We start from the raw sequence: 19187 nt of genomic DNA on the forward strand, positions 1-19187 counted from the left end.
CTTTACATGAACAAACTTTGCTAGAAGAAATCCTCTTGAGGTCCAAAAAGTGCATCCACTGTAAATTCTCATTGAAAAATTACCCGTAGAAGATAAAGGGTATTCACCATTGCGGCATTAAAAACATAAGCATGAATATTGAAAGGTTATGAGCGTGGCAATAAAACAGCCACAGTGAAAATACAGGCACTGAGTGCGGTCGCAGTGGTACTATATGGTCGATAAACATTGAGAGTGGTGTTGGAAGTGGAGGCTGTGGCAGGCGTACTCTGGCTGTGAATTAAACACCCGGTAAAATGGAATCGATAGCAGGAGCCAGGGGAGACACCGGATGAATGAAAATAGCGGCTGCACCTCCAACTTTGATCGATAAGTGTGAGGGTTTGTCTGTGTGTGAGTCTACGTGTGTGTGTGTGTGTGTGTGTGTGTGTGTGTGTGTGTGTGTGTGTGACCTCGCAGCAGCACAAGTCTCAGTGAGTTTTAAATGGAGTGCTATGTGGAATATCAAAGGCCTACTTTGGATGACTCATCATTCACAGGAGAGAATCCGCTTCACAGCCAGACCGAGTTCTCAGATACACACACAAATGTACTAGTGATTACACTTGAGGATTTGTTTACACTTGCATTAGTGACACAGTATAGGACGTGATATTGTTTGTACACTTTTGCCACCAAGACCAGCCTCTGCATTCTTTAGATTTAGGCAGATTTAGATGATGGCAATTACACGCCTGTTGGATAAATTGAGTGTTTTGTTTGTTTTTTCATAAGGTTATTCAAATGTCAATGTAAATTAGTAGTCATTCCCTTTAGAAAGTAGAAGTTTGTGTTGACTCTAGACCCAGCATTTGATTCTATGTTCATAGCAATGCAACAGGCTTATTTATTGGTCAAGCCCATCACTGCTCAGCTTCAGCATCCTGAGACAAATTGCTCCAATCATCATGTTTGAGGTTTCTGTTCTTCTCACTGACAAAAACAAGAAAGGAGTTATTTCAGGTAGCTATATCATTTATATTTTGTGTCTTTTCAGCCATATGATAGACTTAAAATCCAGATACAAAATGAACTACAAGCTGGGCTAAAACGCACAACTCTGACCATTGCCTGACTGAGCAGAAAGGTTGTTCAGACAGTAAAGATCTGCCCACCAAAGACTGCTGGGAGAGCTAAAAAGACCACAGGTACAATATGTCTATGTCTAAGCTCCCACACTGTAACTTTACTCGGCACTAAATGTGCCATAGAACAGGAAATGAGTTGTTTGAGATGTTACGGCACAAAGGTGTAGATGGAGAACAACACAGGCAGCGTGTAGCCAGGTCCTCCTTGTACACGTGTTGAAGTTTGACTACTTTTTTACGGTCACACTAGGATTTAGCTGTCATTTTGTTTTGTTTCTTTGCAACACTATATTGCCGATGAGAGGAATTGTAGCTGTAGTTTCACCTGATGAACGTTACTGTCAGACAAAAGAAACATCTTATAAACACATTTTTAACCTTTGAGAGAAAACACAGCTCTTAGATCTTAATTCCTACACCACAAGATCTGCCTCCTCGTGTTTGAGCAAGACACGTTATCAAAGGAAAGGGAGATGAATGCCATCATTTATTATTACAGTTAAAGACTGAAACATCCCCGAAGAGCTCAGTGGATTGTTTGTTAAATGGTTTCCTTTCAAGCCATGGTAAAGTTTGACTTTTATTCAACAACAACATTTTAAATAGTCATGATTTTCAGTTCATGATTTACAGTAAACTGGCTGCTATTAATCCGCACATAAAACAGCAGGTTGTCGCATAAGTTCAGGATCACACAGTTAGAGAGGCATGCTGAAAATACTAGTTTTACCGACTCATCACAAACAGCTGAGTATGCAATTAGATCAGTGCCTGGTTTGAAATCTTGGCATCGTTCCCTAAGACGCAAATTTGGTCTGTTATTGACACTCTTACAGGGATCACCAGTGACTGACAGAGCCTGCTTTCTGTTTGAACAGGCTGTCTGTGGACGAGGTGACACAGTGACTTGGTGATCAGCACCGTCAACACACAGCAAGGAAAAGTCACACACTGACTGTGCTGAGTTTTTTCATTGTCTTCCACATAGGATTCCCCTTATAATACTCCAGTTTCCTTGGCCATCAAAGTCAGGTAGAATGGGGGGTCTAGAATGCCTACAGGTACTGTATGTGTATAAGTGACCTTTTTGGGGTGTTTTTTATGGTGTTTCTCTAGTGCATGATGGGAGACGCCCAGGCTTCCATCATGCAGAAAACAAGATGCGAGAGAAAAAAAACAAATACATTCAAGGCTATTTGTTTCTCTATCTAGTGGAGTGATGACATGTGTGTGATGTGTCTTGTGCCGTGGGGTATACTATTTCTGCATTCATTTCAGAAATGCTAAATAATAGTAAGATTTATTCTAAAATGAAATACAGTGCACGTACTGAGTGCATTTTAAGAGGCAATAGCAATATGTAAAAATAAGTGCATTATGTCTTCATGTCTCCTCTGAGGGACATTTCACTCTATGTTACACATGTTATGCGTCAGTTTGGTTCAACAGAATTTACTGCCCAGATTGCTGTCAGTATGTCAGCAGCTCTGCATCCCAGCCTGTGACAGGATCAGCACCTTGGACAGCGAGTGTGACACACGTGCAGAATGTAAAAAATGAGGATTTTTTCTGTTGATTTTTACTACGTCACGTGTTATAGCTTATTGTCCTTTTTAATTGCTGTTTTTCATGTACTGATTATATTGCACCAATGTGCATGATGCCACATCTCCTCTGCAGAAACAATAGGGTTATATTTGTATCACATTATCATACAATTACACCCAATATGTCCAATTCTCTCCAAAATGACCCTCTTTCCACGGTAGCAAAAGGAGGTAAGAAATGTCAACGTAATTTATGTCAGTATGGATTTAATGGTTTCCACAAGGCCACTGTGTGTGTGTGTGTGTGTGTGTGTGTGTGTGTGTGTGTGTGTGTGGCGGCAGCAGCATGTTTGCTGGCTCTCTTTGCCTTGGCAGGAAAAAAGCTAGGTGGGATATTGGTCAGCAATGCCCTTCCCCTCTGTGCCAACTGTCTCTCCTCTAGTGGATGTGTACAGAACACCATGTGTACAGAAAATCCATGTTAATATGACCTTGTGCTGAGTGTGATGTGTCCTGTCAGTGTGTGTCCATGAGTGTGTGTTTTCTTACACACATTCAAAATATCTGCATGGATTTGTACTCTGGAGTCACTTTGAGTGTCCGTGGATTCAGTTCAACAGCTGTGGTCCTCTCTGTGGTGCCTTACGGCGCTATTTAGCAGTGCATACCAATACTGCACACCAACAAACACACCCCCACATAATCCAGCTACACAAACACATTGACATCCACGGTAACAAGTTAAACTAGAGATTCTAGAAAAGTAGTGCTCCGCAAATTTATAAATCAACTATCTAAGACTGCAATACTTCAATATTTTCTTAAGTCTGCTAAGCGTTTAACACCGGGCTTTTGTCTCTGATAACTCAAAAGAAATCCCTAAAGGAAGGATGGGACTTTCTGGACACATTTAAGGGTGGCAGACAGAGCGCAAGGAAGCACGGATGTCTGTGTGTTGGGAGGTAGACTGCATAGATGGATGGATGGCTGGAGAGATGGAGGACACGGGGGTGGGCGGATGAGAGGTAAGTTGCCAGGCAGCGTGGGAGTTTGAGGGCATGTTCAAGAGTTGTGTCTATGAGCGTGTATGTATGTGTGTTTGTGTATGTGTGTGTGTGTGTATGTGTGTGTGTGTATGTGTGTCTTCTCTCTATGTGGGCGAGCGAGCATGGGACCGAGTGATTGCTCACATGGATGCAGTTGTCATGGCAACAGAGGATGTCGTTTTGTTCCGCAAGATCTCAGCTGTCCCAGAATCCTACAGACTTCTCTCTTTTCTCGTCTGTCTCTGTCTTCTTTTGTCTATTTCTCCTGTTCTCATGATCTGTTTTCCTTGTACCAAAACACTCACTCCTCTTAATGCCTCCTCCCTCCTCTCTTTTCTACCTCTCTCTCTCCCCTGTTATTCTCCAGATCCCGCGCTCTCTCTACCTCTTGCCCCGTTTCCCTGCATTCTCCAATACCCCTCCTCCTCCTCCTCCTCCTCCTCTTCTATCTCACTCCTCCTCACCTACACGGCTGTAACATATATAAATAGAGGTAATAAATTGCAGTGAGGCTGCCAGGGTGTATATTTGTGTGTGTATGTGTGTTTGGATTTTCGCTCTAATAACCTGCAAAGACTGGTGGGATATCCCTACATAGGGAGCTGTAATTCACCATTCCTCCCTCCCTCAGCCTCTTTCTGCCTTACGTGGTACACACACGGCCCATTAATCTGCTGCTTTAGCACTTAACCATCAAAACACAGATGCTGTTTAACTCTGAGGCTTGTGACCCTCAGGCATTTTAAGTATATCACCAGTGCTAGAGTTTGTACCAAAGCTAAATAAATTATCATCAAAGTTCAACATTTATCAGCAACAACTTTGTGAAAAGCGTTAAAGTGACAAAATAATGTAGTAAATCCTCCATCTCTCTGATTTGTATGTATGCACCAAGGGATGATAGATACATGCATATGCTTTTGTATTTTGATATCATATAGATGTGGATTTTAGAGTCATTTAATGCTGTTTTAATATCACATGATGCCAATGGTAAAACATCACTTTGCAAACGAACCATGTAGCTAGTGTCTGCTGTTGTTTGTGGATGCATGTGATGTCTTTCTAGCCTCTGACAAAAACCAGTGTGTAACCCTGACCCACTGTTCGTGGTTATGGTAACACCAGCAGCACTGAAAACAGATTAGAGCTTTATTATATCACTGCTTCACATCACATGCAAGGTCAAGGAAAATGACCTCTTTCCGTCAGGCGCCATGTTCACATTTGCATCCAGTCAGCTGACACTCTTATCCAGATCACACTGCAGTGAAAGTTAGTGGACTCTTATAATAGTGCAGCTATAACATGTTGATAACATAATGCTATATAAAACAGCATCTTGCCAGAACATGAGAAAAAAATTAATTAAAAGAAACCTTTAACAAACTGGCACCACGGCCAAAATCTTCATTTTTTTCGAAAGTGGGACACTCAGACACCCGGTCATTCACTCTGAATGTCTAAACTGACATTTAACGAAGCAGTCACTAATTACATCCAGAGATCTTATGAAAGCGAAACAATGTGCCTGCTTGTCTCACCTTTACCATTTCCCTGTGCCCCAGCCTTTGCTTTACTCTCTGCTTCTTAATCAAGCATCTCTCTCTCTCTCTCTCTCTCTCTCTCTCTCTCTCTCTCTCTCTCTCGCTCTCTCTCTCGCTCTCTCTCTCGCTCTCTCTCACACACACACACAAACAATATGGAATGTGATTTACAGCTGTATTAGCAACAACCTCTATCCCTGGGAGAGGGAATTAGAGAAAAACAGGACAAACACCTGAGATCACCTGAGACCTGACACCGTATAAATGAGAGAAAAGACAGAATACAAAGAAGAGACAGAAGAGAAAAATGTGGAATTTGTGAAAAGAAATATAACGAGGTTGACTGTGATGTTGAATACGTTCTCCAAGACGATGAAAGCAAAGCAATGCTGCATCCTTATAATGTGACACCAAAAAGACCTGGGGACATCTCATGCAGTTTGTATACTCTTTGCAATATTTGGCAAATAGGATTGTTGGTGTGGCTGGTGCATGAAAATCCGCCAAAGAGGCTGCTCAGAGTTTTTTCTTTTGCTTTGCTTGGTACTGATCTGTACTAAAATGAAAGAAAGCAGTGAAAAGAGCAGTCTGAGAGATGAGTATGAGCAACTCTGGAGGAATCGTGAAAGCGAGGCGTGATGAGGAGATGAAGAGGGCATGAGAGAATATCATTAGAGAGAGGCTGGTTGAGCTCTGAGAGTCGCAGCATGCCAGTGCGGCCTCTCCACACATCTGTCTGTTCCCCCCTGGGGGGGGGGGGGGGGGGGGGGGGGGGGGGGGGTGTTGCAATAGCAGACGCAACAGGGTGAGTCTGCACCTCTCCCATCCACACAGAAACATCTGTCTCCTCGAACAGGCCATATGCCTCGTAACACAAGCCCTCTCCCGTCTCCATCCCCCCTGTCTCACTTTCATGTCTCTTTTTCTTTCTGTCCCCATCTTGCTGTCTTTGATGGAGTGCCAGGGGCTGGCAGACGCTCCTTCTGCACAGCTTCATGGGCACACGGTCTGCTTCTGCTACTGTCCTTTACAAACCAAACTCCCACTTACACACACACACACACACACACACACACACACACACACACACACACACACACACACACACACACACACACACACACACAGATGCCCTCAGAGGAGATATAGATTTGCTGTCAAGAAATAGCAAAGCTGAATATACCCACGTCTGACATCACTAGGTTCAGTTTTGTATTAAAATATATTGATTTCACTGGATCTGCAATTGGCCTAAGGTGTGGGAATGGGCATGCATGACTGAATATCAACACACACTTATTATATATTATACTGTTGCACTGTAGGCCAGCATGTCTTTACCATTTCCAAAAGTATCAATCCTAAAAGAAAAATCCATGTTGTTACAGTCAGTTCTGAAAACAGTTTAGTATGGATTACAGGGCCGACTGTACTTTTATTATTGGTTCTTGCTGTCATTCCTGTGGTTAACTACCTAAATGAAGATGACATCTTATCCATTTTTCACAGCACAGTTAGAAAAAGAGTTTGACAACAGAGCCTTTTTTTAATCAATCTCAAACATCAATGTCAAGTTTCACAGTCCCTTAGAATTAAAGATCCAAGGCCTCTTTTAAGACTCAACATTTAAAATCACACAATGAGGAAAATAACACAATAGCTTGCAAATACTCTCTTTTTAACAGCATAAAGACATCTAACATTAGAAACTAAATAGATATGATCTTCTCTTATATTTGACACAAATTAAGGTACATTAATGTTTGTTGATATTCTGTCTTTAGTCTGTCTGTATGTTGTAAGTTTATTCTGTGAGTTTTGAAAGACAAATGTACACACTGTCGACCAAAAAGCTCCTCCACTATAAAATTCCTAAATAGTGTCAAATACGAGGGAAGACTTAGTTGAAACAGCACAAATTGCATAGGGCATTGCTATATATGCCTGATTAAAGATGACACTGTCATGGGTTGTGGTCAAGCTTAACAGTATTAGCTACACCCTGGCAAAGGTTAAAAAAGGTTGCATCTACCCTCACACTGATTTAATGCACCACCCGGCTGGCACGCTAAGTGACCCAAATCAAACACACCTAATGATGTGCAGTTAGTGTTGCTGAATTGGGCTGGTTTCCACTCAAATGGGAGGCCTCTGATTAAGTTGGGCTGGGGAAAATAGGGTTGGGCTGGTAGGTCAAATGTGCTGCTTTTGTCAACATTTGGTCAGGTTTGGAAAATATTGTGAAAACAACATTAGCAAATAAGCTGTCAACTTGTTTTATCCATTTACTCATATTGTTGACTCATTTAAAATATTTGATTGACATGAGTTGAATTCAGTCCTGGTTTGAGATGATGGAGGACCTACTCAACTTGACTCAACATCGACACGACATGTGAATTTGTGTATTTGGTTGTCTGACTGCACTCTTCGTGGGTTGTGATATCATATGTATCTATTTTTATATATTTGGTTATTTGATGCAGATATGAAGCATTGTATGCTTATTATATGTTTTATATTGCGCATGTAATGGTTTTACTGTTTTACATGGGTTTTTGGCAAGATTATGATTTTGGCTGGTTTTTATGCAATTGGGTGGGATTTTCGCTGTGATTGGGCTGGAAACTTTCAGTCCGATCCGGCAACGCTGTGCGCAACCATGGGCGCAAACAAACGACCAGGTGCATGCTGGGTGTGGCTATGCTCATGGTGGTGCTTTCCAGCTACGGTCGCTTACTCGCGCTCTTTCAGCTACTTTTCAGGTACCCTGCCGCAGCTGTGACTGCTGAACGCTATTTAAATATTTTCGCAATTTGGAATTTGACTTTGGGGCGCAACGGGACAAGAGGATTGGTAAAACGTCCCAATACTTTGAGAGGCAGATTGTGTACTTCTAACAGGTGAGTTCAGATGAACAAACTCTCCAAAAGAGAGCGTCAACAACCAAGCTTCATGTGTCTGTGCACCACAGGTGGTCCTACAACTGTGCAGCCTCATTACTGTTTGTGGGCTGCAGCCGCTGTGACTTATATTGCTTTTACACCTGTGCTGCTCTGTTATACGGATGATTGTGTAGGAGGTAATTTGGTTTATGTTACACCCGCCGTGGTGATAATAGTGTTTATTTTTTTTATTCGTAGTTGTGCAATTGGTTTGTCCTCTTTTCTGTTTAATCTTATTGAGGCTGTCCTGATAAACACATATTATTAGAAATAATAGCTCTCTGCATATAGGCTGCAAAGTGCCAAGTTTTAGAAAATCAGTTAAACTTTCTGTCTGAAAATAAGGGCCTGATGCAGTCATACGATTTGAGTTTTAAATAAGTTTGAACTTTAATGGTATACAAGTTTTTTTGTTCTACTTGGAATATCTTCTTGGCCGTGCTGGACTTAAATGAGCTCTCCTGCTGTAAAGGTTGTTTGAATAAATTGCACCACAAACATTCAGGACTCGGAGCACCAAACACACACAAAGGTGTATTATGTGTACATGCGTGAACCACAGTTGTGCTTGAGCACACACATTTCATATATCTCAGGAAATCAATCCAAGCCACGTTCCTGTCTAAAAGGGGATTTAGACTGGGAGTCTACAACCGATGGGTCACACTGCACTGCCCAGCACACGCTTAACCTGTCTGTGTTTTCCTCATTCATGCATAATGCATGCAACTCCTGCATGGTTATTGGAGAGAGAGAGAGAGAGAGAGAGAGAGAGCGCCTGTCTGTTTGACTGTGTGTATGTGGGCCTGTTTGACAGAAACATGGAGCATAACAAGAAGAGAAAAGTTTGAATTAAATGAGGGCCAGAGATCTTTTCCTGTGTTCAGAAGCTCTTCTATCTCTTGTCATGCTCTCACTTGGCTCTCTCTCGCTCTCTTGCTCTCTCACTCACTCACTCACTCACATACTCACACAGACAAAACCTATTTCTCAGTCACAGCCCTGTCGCCCCACCTGTGTCTTTGCTGCCATTTCCCTGTGGACCCAATCAGTGGTGAGCACTGGATGACTGATTATGGCCTTAAGCGGCACTCAATGGGAGTAGAGGGATGGAGAGGATGACCAGGAATGAGGCTAAGGTGGAAGGAGAGAAGATGAGTACATGTGGGGATTACAAATGCGGAACAAAAGGTTGCGGGAAATGGAAGGTGATGGTGAAGGAGAGGAGAGTGGTCTGTTGAAAGAGATGGGGGGGGGGGGGGGGGGGGGGGGGGGGGCTGCAGAGTTAAAGAGGAAACTGAAGCTGAGGAGGGAACAGTATAGTGAAAGACCAAGAAAGGGAAACCCCGTGGCTGCGTTACAACCAACAATACAAGACTTAGACTGTCGAACATCATGCTGCCAACTGGACTTTTTTTAACCATTGCCAGTATTATGTCTGAAAACGTGAAGTTAGTCGTGAGGGTGACCTTTCTACCATTTTAATTAAATAAGAACCTGAATGCACTCGGCAAATTTAATTTCAATCTTAGATTCTAAATTATCATGTGTCCGAACTTGGCAATTGGACTTGACGGTGACACTAAAGCAAAGCTCATAGTGTGCTCATTCGATTTCACTAAAATGTTGGCCTGATAGTGATGCGACACAAAAATTCACAAGGTTACCAAAAAAACATTAGAAATCATCCTCTTATGAATAACATCAGCAAATGTAAAGAAAATGTGGCCAAACAGAACAATTTACGGATTAGTCAATGGACTATAATAGATTCATTGTTTTAGTCACTTTTCAAGCAAACATGCTGAACAATGTTTCAGCTGCTGAAATGTGAGAATTTGCTACTCTTCTCTGTTTTATATCATCGTAATCTGAATATCTTTGGGTATTGGAGTGTTCATCTTTTCCTTACAGGGAATTATGACGGCATTTTTTTCAGTTTACAGACAAAACGATAAATTGAGAATATAGTCATCAGAATAATTGATAATGACAATAACTGTTTGCTGCTCTAATTGAGATGTGTTGTCATGGACTGAAGGTATGGAACGATCGACTACTATCTGACATCGCCATCTTTTATCCTCACTATGATGTAGGGGACAAGACAAATGTAAAAGATGGACGTGAAGTGAAAAGAAAGAGAAAAGTAACTTGTTGTGTTTGTGTGTGTGTGTGTGTGTGTGTGTGTGTGCACGCATCTGTGGATCGACCCGGGAAGCGAGAGTGAATGTGGATTTTCTTGACATTTCAGTTCTACTAACATTGAAGCATTGTCTGACATTTAAATGGACCATTGATTTCTGCAGACCGCTCCGCAGACGTTGCTGTAATATAAGACTGATCACCCACCTCGGTGTGTACGGGTGATCGTGCATGTATGAGAAGCATTATGTATTCCTAGAGAGAAACACTTCAAATGCATTAGTGCTCGATGTGTGTGTGGTTTTACATTCAACTGCGTGTCTATGTACTTTAGCTTCTTCTATAACAATAATTTCTCCCAGACTCTGCAATGTGCTTTCAATCATTGCAAAACCCCGTGTGGAGAACATACCAGTGATGAACTAATGTTCACACTACATGCTTGCTCTGCAGAATACTGCAAAGACTCCCTAAATTCCCAAGTTTCGAGAAAAGATAATATTTGCTCAACATTTGCGCGGTGAAGGATGATGGCTAAGGGAACAGGGCAGAGCAGAATGGATGAAGCTTAACGTAATGTTGAACTTAACAACATGAACTGGCTTAGGGAATTTGGTGCATCATTTCTCTGGAAGCAAAAAAGAGCCAGAGGTGGAGTGGGATATTAATTCCCAGTATATAGCAGCCAGTTTCAATGTGCTACTCCTGGACTTTCCGGAACACATAGTTTATTAGTGTAATTACTGCAAGAACTCCTTGGGCTGGTGATCAACTCGTAGTTGTTAAATGAGACCTGAAGGCATATGTTGTGGACATTAGCATGGATCATTGGAGAAAAACAAAAGTGCAGCGCTACGTACTGATCACCCTTTGGTGGTGAGTCAGTTCGGTTCAGACAGCAGGGAGGCTGCCCACCAGGACCAAGCCTCAATCTTAGATGTAATGAGCATTTTAATGTCTGAGAAGATTTAATCATGCATTTTTGTAAGCAGACACTGATTCTGCAGAGGTGAAGGTGCTGAATAAACCTGGATTATTAGATGTAGTGCAAATATAAGAGATATCCAACAATAATATAAAAATAAAACATTTCTTTAGATCCGAGGCTGTAGACAGCACAATAACCAGTTAGGCCTCATTATCATACCTCATATTGTATAATTCAAAATTCATATAGTAGGTTTAATGTAAATGTATGTTTTAACTAATTATCATGTACTTTCCCTTAAGCAATAAAAGTAACCACAGAAGTGTTAGTGTCAGGTTTTATTCGACTACATAGAACCAGAGTGCTGTCGGCTTCAAGGGCATTTTATTTAGGTGTCATCACGTCATCGGTGGGCCAGGGCCACTCTACCTGACTGAGAGGAGAGTTGGGAGGCAGAGCAGACTAGCATAAAGTACATGACTTCTGGTTTCACTGCGTTAGTTATTGAGCATTTCTTCTGAGAAAAACCGAAGCCAAATGTTACAATTGCATCAGTTGCCATTTTGTGTCTGTGAGGGTTGGTCAGTCATCCATTTCATGGGCTATCTAGTCAAAGTGAGTGACTGGCAGTGCCATAGGCAGGGTTTTGGAAATACTGTGGTCAAGAGTCTGAAGTCCCCCAGTGCAACCTAACCCTCCCAAGGAAAGTTTTGCTTGGCCAAAACAAAAACGGTATCTAAAACCTTTCTTTCTCCACATTTATGATATTATTTAAAGTGTTTATCTACCCTTCGTAGCGGTCTAAATGCTGTTTCATTGCCCTCCTAACAATGCCATGAAATCCATTTAGGCCTATTTCAATGTGTTTTTGGCCTAGAGCGGGCGGCCAAATTGAACAGTTCTAACTGTAGTAAAACCAGAATTTAGGCCTAACAACTCATCATGCATAATGTGTGCGTCATTAAAATATCCTGAGGCAATATTGAGGATATGAACTTGGAAGCTACCTCCCTGGTCAAAGGAAGTTGGACTTCAAGTCTTTGAATATGCCATTCTTCTGAGTGGCTTCAACATTTCGACCAAATGGAATGTGAGTTCTGCAGTTTTTAACCTTGTGGGTGATTCACACCATAAGAACACAAGAAAAGTAGGAAGCCAGTTGCGTTGAATTATCCAAATAGCACACAATAAATGCATTTTAGAGGCAGAGAAGGATGATTAATGTGCAGCCAACAAACTATAAAAACAAGTCTTTGTATATGATTTCATGGTGCTGATGTTATAGTACACTTGTGTGTTAGCTAAAAATGGCATGGTCTTAAATCTTGGGTCCAGCACTGGACTCAGGTTCTCTCCTAGGTGGACTGCAATAAGTGGTCACAGCAGGGATTTCTCTCTAGGACAGAGTATTCAATCATTTTTGAAAGTGCTATTGCATTGGAGCCTGAAACCCTCTCCTCCTCTGACAGCTCCATGGTGGCATCAGTGAAGGATGACGGCGCACTGAAGCTTTCACCTGTATTGTGATATTCCTCTGCAGTCATCGGGGGATAGAGTTTGTTGTCAGACCAGGGCTGAGCCAGTGGCTTTCTTGGCTTGAACACATGCCACAGCGTGTGGAAGGAAACAACTTGTTCCAGCAGGTGTCCACCCCCGTCCTGCACATCTAGCAGGTATAAGCGGCATTGGATAGGACAGGTTGCTGTAGTACACTATCTGCCAAACCAAATATAAATGATTGTATAGTATAATTGAGATTCATATTTGCAGCAGCATCTGTCACTATGCATGTGGCTTTTCCCCTGATGGCCCAGCGCTCCATGAGAGATGCTATTATTTGGCAGTATGGTTCTTTGGTCATTCTCCCAATCCCAAAACAAAACTGTTTAATTTATAGTCAACATGAAAACAGCAGGTATGCATCCATATTTACAGTGTTGTAGTATTTGGTGCGCTTCATTAGAGAAGGAGGAAATGATTGATTGTCCAGTTAGCACATTGATTGTTTTCTCTACTTTAGCCTACCTACAGATACTGTGCACATGCCTTTTGGGGGTAACATAATTAGGGTCCAGTTTGTGCCCCCCCCTCTGAACTCATCTTTTCCAGCTGTAAGTCTACAACTAAATACAAACATGGTGGTCTCCTTCCTTTGTGTTATGCTCAAAACAAATCCATTCTCCTTTCATTTCCTGCTGAGTTGCCACCGTCCCACAGCATTATTGCCACCAACAGTAAAAGACGAGATTGGCCACAGTGGCCCACCTGGTTTCTGGCTTAATGTAGCATATTTCTGGTATTTTTTCTGGCCTGCTAATAAGAATGTTGGCAGCTGTGATATTTGCATGATAGCTGTTATAATACAAATTTGATCAAACATAAACATCATTGTTAGAAATAACCTGTGAGCAAACAATTTCTCATTATATGTGATGTACTGTAACCACATTATAGTGTAACTGCTTTATGCTACCTCCGGGCCAAAGCTGAATGAATACTTAAAAAAACAAAACACACACACTCTCAAATGCGCGCAGTTGTAATAATGTGTGTGTGTGGTTGTATAGAAGTTGCTACGCTTTATTTATTTATTTAATAATTTTTTCTTCATTTAATCTAGTTTTGTAGCTGCCACTAATACTTTCTCTGCTTTTCCCGAGGCAGTTTTTGTGACATACTTATCCTCTTGGATATGTGCCACAGGTTAAAAATAAGTCTATTAAATGTCCCCAATCCTAAACCACTTGGTCTTCATGTGTTGAGGTTGATGTCACATGGGGTTAGTAATTATGGATGGGCATCGAGAGGATTTTGTTTTTCAATTCTTTATCGATCCCTTTACAAATCTGCTTGATAAATTGTTGGGTTTTAGAAAAAGTACACATAGTTGATTTATTTGCTTTTCTCCAGACTAATTGGATGTAAACTGTCCTCTCCAACCTTTCATCAATGATTATACTAAGATAGAAATAGATGATGACGACGCTGCAGTAAAACCAATACCGGACCACCGCTGGCGGTTTCATTACAATATATCACTGCAGAAAGTGTTTTGTATTGTCGTTATGTTCCTCATTCCACTGCTCATGTAGCTTGTTAATTTAATTGGGAGTACATCAAATTCGATGGTTAGTTTTTTTGCAAGTGAATAATTTGTGACGACTAATAATTCTGGTTATTATTCATAGAGCACAAACTCTTGGAAACAGGTCATATATTTATTTGTCATGTGGCTGATAAAACATCAAAGAAAAAGAGATACTATCATTGACCCTCCAGGCCTCTCTTCCTCCCCTGCTCTGTCTCTTTCCTCTTATTTTCCCTACATTTCTGTTTCTTATCTGATGACTTTTGGTTTGTTACTGTGTGTATTTATGTGTGTGTGTGTGTGTGTGTGTGTGTGTGTGTGTGTGTGTGTGTCTGCCACTTAATTTCCATATCGGTGTGACAGGGGTGCAGCTGTAGTGTGCTGGACCAGTTCTAATAAGCAGGGCACAGTGAGTCCTGGATCATAGGCTTTAGCTAATTGTCTCATTGCTATTCAGGCGTCCAAAGTTTAAAACTGGCAGTACAAAGTCACTGACCCAGGGGAACAAACGCACACTTACACACCCACAAACACTGTCAAACATGAGATGAGATGGCCGATATGACATGCAGACACACGAGCCATTCAAACATATATATGTTTGCACACCAATCCATTGACTAACTGTTTAATCTACTTTTACATCTAAGACCGAATCATCGAGTGATAGGATATCTAGACGTACTAAGTCAAAGCAACTGGATTTGTGATATTAGCCAAAGAATCCCTCGTGGCTCTAGGGACTAAACTTAATTCAGACATTCTTTGTCACCACTTTGACTTTGGCGATCCTATGACTTGCCCTGTAGCGCCACCAGCAGTTTGACATTTGTGCTTTTTAGTGAAATGACAGCCATGTGATGATTTGCCATGAAATCTGGTGCGTGTCGATGTTCATATTGCGCTCGGGATGAATTCAAATAACTTTGGTGATCAGTTATGGTGAACATGGTCAGCATTATTTAGGCTAAATGGCAGCATGTTAGCAGCTACCTTTAGTGCCGCTAGCTAATGCCTCGTAGTCCCACTCGTCTGCGTCACATCTTCATTTCTCTTGACTGGAACAGAGTCCCAGGCATTTCAGTTTCTTCTTGGATGTTTACATGCTGATGTCATCTGAGGAGTGATAAGGTCAGGTGGCTGACAAAAAAAAAGCATAACAGAAAATCCAGTTGTGGTTAATTGAGTTTTTATTCTGGATTTTGTATTCTAGAAAAAGAGATGGGACATTAAAGAAAATATTCATAGGATCTGTTTATCAGTTACAGAAAGAGACATTTGAAGAAAAGCAGAGAAACAGAATTTGAAAATATTGAAAACAGCCACTGTCCAGTGTCTATTGGCATAGTAACAATGACAACACTTGACTTATAGGTTTAGGTTGATGACGGGCAGATAGAAACAATGATAAGACCAACTGACTTGTTTCTGTTCAAACCACAAACCAGCAGAACATAAAGAAAACATGGCATTAACAAACTGACCTACCAGCAGCAGGTCTTTCTATTCATTCTATTTCTGTACTCTCTAAGCACAGACGCAGAGGAAAAAACAAACAGGAAACAAACCCAGACGGGCTCTTGGAGATAGATTAGTGTTTGTATGAGTCATTTCCAGTCATTTGGCTTGCCAAACCGGCTTTCTGATCGAGGAAAACAATGGAATCATTCATGTTCCGCTTGTTAGACTCTTCCCTCGATCTTCTTCTCTGACTTTTCTCCATAACCACTTCCACCCCCTCACCCTCCACAATCTCCACTCTCATTCTCTCTGTATCTCTGTGAGAGTGAGGCACAGATAGATGAAGCAGCTGTATTGACCGGTTGACATTTCTAAAGTTGACAAATGTCCTGCTGAAATAACATGGAATAACTCAGCCTTCCTCCCACATGGTACCACATTTAACCATTGTAAAACATTTGCTGCCCCTCCAACAGTACAGCCTATAAATTGCACCCCTGAGTGCACTTTATGTACCTTATGAGATTGAGGAACGCACATTATTTCTTATTAGTGATCATATATTTTGTATGTAAAAAAACGTAAAGGCCCTGCAAACCCATTGTCCACCCCCATGTGTTACCTAATTCGACCTCTTTTTAGGACTATGTGGGTGTGTACAAACTGCATGATTGACATTTTCCTCACCTTTCTGTTGGTTCTGTTGCACCTAGTTGGGCAGGACAACTTACACTTTTATTATCTTATTAGTATGTAGATTATGGCAGTGTTGCTGTACATAACCAGCATGGCTCCATCCATCTTACACCTGACTGGAGGTCTAATCAGCCAGAGTAATTAAAAATGCCTGTTTTTCAATTATAACGTTTAATATGAATAGTAAGAAGCAGCGATCTGATAAGTGGAGGAGTTAAAAAAAATCGAAAATGTAATAAAAGTAGAAGTTTAAAGTAGCATCACAGAAAAGTCCTTCTGTAAATTTACCTCAAAATATGACATTTAGGGGGATTAATTGGCAGCAATAGAGTATAATATTCATAACTATGTTTAATCAGTGTACCTGAAAAGAAGAACTGTAGTGTTTTTGTTAGCTTAGAAAAAGCCGGTTATATCCACATAGGGTGCTGGTCATCTTCCAGGGAGTCCGCCATCTTGCACCGCCATGTTTCTACAGCAGCCCAGAACGGACGCTGGCTCTAGTGGGAGCCATTTGCGTTTTACGTTATCTGAAGGTAGGGATGCGTTCTGAACTTAAAAGGGCCCCGGTGCTAAATCACCAAAGTACTGATAAGCCCTGACGTTGCTGATGTTTTCATTAGTACTTTTTAATATTTTGATGTCATTTATTATCATGCTGCAGTGCGCATTTGATGATTTTGATCTCTAAAACAGTGCTAAGATGACAGAAAGTCATAAGCAAAATGCTAAAAATGGGGTTTTGTTATCACAGATTCATTATAATAAAAGCAGATTGATTTTCTCTTCTGTCCAACGAGTAGAGATCGCAGTACAATAGGCTTCCGAAATAAGTGTTGGATATATGTGAGTGATGTCTGTGCTAAATTAGTATTTATCAGATTCATTTCATTACAGAGCATAAGATATTTGGGAACATGACAGTGTGGTCTGAGTGACATCTAGTGGTGACAAACGGGCACTGTTGCATCGTGGTGTAACTGTGATAACAGTAGCACAGTTCACACATTAACGTCAATCTGTCAAGTGTTAAGTGCAGGTTTAATGAGGTTCACTCCAATGTTGTTGGGATTGAAAGTTTATGAGATAGTATGACTTTGTGTGGAAGACATACGGTGAATATCTACTTTGAAGCACTAAGCACATTTTGTTGCTTTCTCAAAACATAATACTTAATGTGCAGGAGAGGCAGTAAAGATCACATATTTTACATTACAATAATATGTACCTTGAATATACAGTACATTTGCCTGCCATGAAATAAATCCAGTCCTTTACACCCCCTGCCATGTACAAAGAGCTCTCTGTTTCAGCTTCATGTGAGTAATTCTCCAATCTCTCTCTTGGCTGGGTTTTTGGCTTTCAGTCTCAACTCCTTAGCTCGTTTGGCCGAAGAACTGGGATTTACAAATCCTTCTTGGACCAAATTGGCTCTCGGGCCAAGAAGACTACGTCACCCAGAATCCCTAGTGGTGGCAGTAACTCAGAACTATTCATACAGAGTAGACGGTGAGCAGAATGGGAAAACGATTTCAGCATTGCTGAGAGGGAGCAGCTGCAGCATTCTGCTGATGGAGTATGACAGATTTCCCTTTCCCTCACACACAATCCCTCTCACTTTGTCTCTCTTCTCTATTTTTGTTTCCATATTTTCTTTTTCTTTCACTTCTTTCCTTTGTCTGGATTTTCTCTGTCTCGTCCGTATTTCAGCAGGTCTCCCACTCTTTCTCTCTTACTTTTGTATTCTGATCTCTTTCTCACCCCCACACACACACTGAAATAAATGCACAATTACACACAAGGGAACCCAACTCTGAAAGTACATTCCCAGGAATATTAGTCCAATGAATTTTAATAGGGTCCTTTCACATTTCAGCTTCTTAAAAAAAGAATACTAACGTGCTAACTATTCGTAACCGGAGTGGAACAAAGTGTGTGTTACTGAGTGTGTGTGTGTGCGTCTGAGTATGAACTGGTTGTGTCACCACAAGAGTGGAAATCCAGAGGTTTTACTGTAAAATCTGATATTTGTGGGTTAGAATTAAAGTGAGAACTGTATTTCACTGGTATCTTTAATCAGCATTTAGGGGGAGCTGTTAGCTGTTAAAGACTTGTAAGTGTCACAAGTTATTGAATCCCGAAATAACCACAGAAACGTGGAAACTGCTGCCTCGAATGAGAAGCCTGGAGATTACATGACCTGTGGCATTCAGTTACGTGCTTTGACACACACGGATACGCACACACACTCTGGTATGCAGAAACCACCATTTAGGGTATGAATTTCACTGTACTGAATTCCTTTAGCTCCTCCTCTCTCTGTATTTGTGTGAATGTGTCAGTTTGTGAACATGCTGCACTGCATGTGTGCACGCTTGTTTGTGTGTGCGCATGTTAGTGGAGCCACATCTGGAAACAATAGAGAAGTAGATGCTGTCACTTTCCCTTTACCTCATGCTTTTGAGTGTGTCCTTAAACAAACACTCAATTCACTCACAGTAAATTACAGGAAGGCAATCTGAGCTGCAGACTTGGATATTTGGACTTTCTCTCTCTCTCTCACTTGCACACATGCATGCCCAGAATTCATTAGTGTCTCCAGATGCAATTTTACCCCATGCGCTGGTAAATTACAATCTTGCATTCATTATGTGTAA

Source organism: Cebidichthys violaceus, unplaced genomic scaffold, assembly GCF_023349555.1.
Source record: "Cebidichthys violaceus isolate CVI_PGR_0920_01 unplaced genomic scaffold, fCebVio1.0.p SCAF_1, whole genome shotgun sequence".
In the NCBI taxonomy this organism is placed as follows: Eukaryota; Metazoa; Chordata; class Actinopteri; order Perciformes; family Stichaeidae; genus Cebidichthys; species Cebidichthys violaceus.